Here is a 5,000-nt window from a genome sequence, read left to right as displayed (position 1 = left end):
AAATGAGGCCGAGTTGCCTGGTTCCCAAAATCGGCCAAATATTAGGCAAAGTGCCGGTGTCCGCCCGGTTCCCCAAACGCCCCTGGTCGCCCAACTCAGGGGCAGAAGTGCTGAAATGAGGCCGAGTTGCCTGGTTCCCTAAAGCGGCCAAAAAAAGAGCAAAGTGCCGGTGTCCGCCCGGTTCCCCAAACGCCCCTGGTCGCCCAACTCAGGGGAGAAGTGCTGAAATGAGGCCGAGTTGCCTGGTTCCCTAAAGCGGCCAAATATTAGGCAAAGTGCCGGTGTCCGCCCGGTTCCCCAAACGCCCCTGGTCGCCCAACTCAGGGGAGAAGTGCTGAAATGAGGCCGAGTTGCCTGGTTCCCTAAAGCGGCCAAATATTAGGCAAAGTGCCGGTGTCCGCCCGGTTCCCCAAACGCCCCTGGTCGCCCAACTCAGGGGAGAAGTGCTGAAGTCAGGCCGAGTTGCCTGGTTCCCTGGAGCGGCCAAATATTAGGCAAAGTGCCGCTGTCCGCCCGGTTCCCCAAACGCCCCTGGTCGCCCAACTCAGGGGCAGAAGTGCTGAAATGAGGCCGAGTTGCCTGGTTCCCTAAAGCGGCCAAAAAAAGAGCAAAGTGCCGGTGTCCGCCCGGTTCCCCAAACGCCCCTGGTCGCCCAACTCAGGGGCAGAAGTGCAGGAATGAGGCCGACCTGCCTGGTTCCCCGGAGCGGCCAAATATTAGGCAAAGTGCCGCTGTCCGCCCGGTTCCCCAAACGCCCCTGGTCGCCCAACTCAGGGGCAGAAGTGCAGGAATGAGGCCGACCTGCCTGGTTCCCTGGAGCGGCTAAAAATTAGGCAAAGTGCCGGTGTCAAACGCCCCTGGTCGCCCAGCCCAAAAAATGACAAAGTCCCACAAACGCCCCTGGTCGCCCAAACACTAAACGCCCCTGGTCGCCCAGCCGAAAAAATGACTAAGTGCCAACAGCGCCCCTGGTCGCCCAAACACTCAACGCCCCTGGTCGCCCAGCCGAAAAAATGACTAAGTGCCAACGGCGCCCCTGGTCGCCCAGCCGAAAAAATGACTAAGTGCCAACAGCGCCCCTGGTCGCCCAAACACTCAACGCCCCTGGTCGCCCAGCCGAAAAAAATGACTAAGTGCCAACAGCGCCCCTGGTCGCCCAGCCTTAAAAATGACTAAGTGCTAACAGCGCCCCTGGTCGCCCAGCCTTAAAAAATGACAAAGTCACACTTCAGGCCGAATTGTGCTGAAGTGAGGCCGACCTGCCTGGTTCCCTGGAGCGGCCAAATATTAGGCAAAGTGCCGCTGTCCGCCCGGTTCCCCAAACGCCCCTGGTCGCCCAACTCAGGGGCAGAAGTGCTGAAGTGAGGCCGACCTGCCTGGTTCCCAAAATCGGCCAAATATTAGGCAAAGTGCCGGTGTCCGCCCGGTTCCCCAAACGCCCCTGGTCGCCCAACTCAGGGGAGAAGTGCTGAAATGAGGCCGAGTTGCCTGGTTCCCTGGAGCGGCCAAATATTAGGCAAAGTGCCGCTGTCCGCCCGGTTCCCCAAACGCCCCTGGTCGCCCAACTCAGGGGCAGAAGTGCTGAAATGAGGCCGAGTTGCCTGGTTCCCTGGAGCGGCCAAATATTAGGCAAAGTGCCGGTGTCCGCCCGGTTCCTTAAACGCCCCTGGTCGCCCAACTGACCGGCAGAAGTGCTGAAATGAGGCCGACCTGCCTGGTTCCCTGGAGCGGCCAAATATTAGGCAAAGTGCCGCTGTCCGCCCGGTTCCCCAAACGCCCCTGGTCGCCCAACTCAGGGGCAGAAGTGCTGAAATGAGGCCGAGTTGCCTGGTTCCCTAAAGCGGCCAAATATTAGGCAAAGTGCCGGTGTCCGCCCGGTTCCCCAAACGCCCCTGGTCGCCCAACTCAGGGGCAGAAGTGCAGGAATGAGGCCGACCTGCCTGGTTCCCCGGAGCGGCCAAATATTAGGCAAAGTGCCGGTGTCAAACGCCCCTGGTCGCCCAGCCCAAAAAATGACAAAGTCCCACAAACGCCCCTGGTCGCCCAGCCGAAAAAATGACTAAGTGCCAACGGCGCCCCTGGTCGCCCAGCCGAAAAAATGACTAAGTGCCAACAGCGCCCCTGGTCGCCCAAACACTCAACGCCCCTGGTCGCCCAGCCGAAAAAATGACAAAGTGCCAACGGCGCCCCTGGTCGCCCAGCCGAAAAAATGACTAAGTGCCAACAGCGCCCCTGGTCGCCCAAACACTAAACGCCCCTGGTCGCCCAGCCGAAAAAATGACTAAGTGCCAACGGCGCCCCTGGTCGCCCAGGATTAAAAAATGACAAAGTCACACTTCAGGCCGACTTGTGCTGAGCAGAGGCCGGCGCTCCTGGTTCCCTGGAGCGGCCAAATTAAAGGCAATGTCCCGGTGTCATCCCGGTCCCTCAAACGCCCCTGGTCGCCCAGGATTAAAATATGACAAAGTCCCACTTCAGGCCGACTTGTGCTGAGCAGAGGCCGGCGTTCCTGGTTCCCTGGAGCGGCCAAATTAAAGGCAAAGTGCCGGTGTCATCCCGGTCCCTCAAACGCCCCTGGTCGCCCAGGATTAAAATATGACAAAGTCCCACTTCAGGCCGACTTGTGCTGAGCAGAGGCCGGCGTTCCTGGTTCCCTGGAGCGGCCGAATTAAAGGCAAAGTCCCGGTGTCAGCCCGGTCCCACAAACGCCCCTGGTCGCCCAGCCACACGGCGCCCCTGGTCGCCCATCCACAAAAACGGCAAAGTGTCAAAAATGCCCCTGGTCGCCCAGCCAATAAACGCCCCTGGTCGCCCATTCATAAAAACGGCAAAGTGTCAAAAATGCCCCTGGTCGCCCAGCCACTAGCCGCCCCTGGTCGCCCATCCATAAAAACGGCAAAGTGTCAAAAATGCCCCTGGTCGCCCAGCAAACAAACGCCCCTGGTCGCCCATCCATAAAAACGGCAAAGTGTCAAAAATGCCCCTGGTCGCCCAGCAAACAAACGCCCCTGGTCGCCCATCCATAAAAACGGCAAAGTGTCAAAAATGCCCCTGGTCGCCCAGCAAACAAACGCCCCTGGTCGCCCATCCATAAAAACGGCAAAGTGTCAAAAATGCCCCTGGTCGCCCAGCAAACAAACGCCCCTGGTCGCCCATCCATAAAAACGGCAAAGTGTCAAAAATGCCCCTGGTCGCCCAGCAAACAAACGCCCCTGGTCGCCCATCCATAAAAACGGCAAAGTGTCAAAAATGCCCCTGGTCGCCCAGCAAACAAACGCCCCTGGTCGCCCATCCATAAAAACGGCAAAGTGTCAAAAATGCCCCTGGTCACCCAGCAAACAAACGCCCCTGGTCGCCCATCCATAAAAACGGCAAAGTGTCAAAAATGCCCCTGGTCGCCCAGCAAACAAACGCCCCTGGTCGCCCATCCATAAAAACGGCAAAGTGTCAAAAATGCCCCTGGTCGCCCAGCAAACAAACGCCCCTGGTCGCCCATCCATAAAAACGGCAAAGTGTCAAAAATGCCCCTGGTCGCCCAGCAAACAAACGCCCCTGGTCGCCCATCCATAAAAACGGCAAAGTGTCAAAAATGCCCCTGGTCGCCCAGCAAACAAACGCCCCTGGTCGCCCATCCATAAAAACGGCAAAGTGTCAAAAATGCCCCTGGTCGCCCAGCAAACAAACGCCCCTGGTCGCCCATCCATAAAAACGGCAAAGTGTCAAAAATGCCCCTGGTCGCCCAGCAAACAAACGCCCCTGGTCGCCCATCCATAAAAACGGCAAAGTGTCAAAAATGCCCCTGGTCGCCCAGCAAACAAACGCCCCTGGTCGCCCATCCATAAAAACGGCAAAGTGTCAAAAATGCCCCTGGTCGCCCAGCAAACAAACGCCCCTGGTCGCCCATCCATAAAAACGGCAAAGTGTCAAAAATGCCCCTGGTCGCCCAGCAAACAAACGCCCCTGGTCGCCCATCCATAAAAACGGCAAAGTGTCAAAAATGCCCCTGGTCGCCCAGCAAACAAACGCCCCTGGTCGCCCATCCATAAAAACGGCAAAGTGTCAAAAATGCCCCTGGTCGCCCAGCAAACAAACGCCCCTGGTCGCCCATCCATAAAAACGGCAAAGTGTCAAAAATGCCCCTGGTCGCCCAGCAAACAAACGCCCCTGGTCGCCCATCCATAAAAACGGCAAAGTGTCAAAAATGCCCCTGGTCGCCCAGCAAACAAACGCCCCTGGTCGCCCATCCATAAAAACGGCAAAGTGTCAAAAATGCCCCTGGTCGCCCAGCAAACAAACGCCCCTGGTCGCCCATCCATAAAAACGGCAAAGTGTCAAAAATGCCCCTGGTCGCCCAGCAAACAAACGCCCCTGGTCGCCCATCCATAAAAACGGCAAAGTGTCAAAAATGCCCCTGGTCGCCCAGCAAACAAACGCCCCTGGTCGCCCATCCATAAAAACGGCAAAGTGTCAAAAATGCCCCTGGTCGCCCAGCAAACAAACGCCCCTGGTCGCCCATCCATAAAAACGGCAAAGTGTCAAAAATGCCCCTGGTCGCCCAGCAAACAAACGCCCCTGGTCGCCCATCCATAAAAACGGCAAAGTGTCAAAAATGCCCCTGGTCGCCCAGCAAACAAACGCCCCTGGTCGCCCATCCATAAAAACGGCAAAGTGTCAAAAATGCCCCTGGTCGCCCAGCAAACAAACGCCCCTGGTCGCCCATCCATAAAAACGGCAAAGTGTCAAAAATGCCCCTGGTCGCCCAGCAAACAAACGCCCCTGGTCGCCCATCCATAAAAACGGCAAAGTGTCAAAAATGCCCCTGGTCGCCCAGCAAACAAACGCCCCTGGTCGCCCATCCATAAAAACGGCAAAGTGTCAAAAATGCCCCTGGTCGCCCAGCAAACAAACGCCCCTGGTCGCCCATCCATAAAAACGGCAAAGTGTCAAAAATGCCCCTGGTCGCCCAGCAAACAAACGCCCCTGGTCGCCCATCCATAAAA

The sequence above is a fragment of the Hippichthys cyanospilos genome, unplaced genomic scaffold (assembly GCF_059441005.1).
Source record: "Hippichthys cyanospilos isolate Australia breed blue-spotted pipefish unplaced genomic scaffold, RoL_Hcya_1.0 HiC_scaffold_117, whole genome shotgun sequence".
NCBI lineage: Eukaryota > Metazoa > Chordata > Actinopteri > Syngnathiformes > Syngnathidae > Hippichthys > Hippichthys cyanospilos.
Note: the sequence above shows the minus strand (reverse complement) of the source record.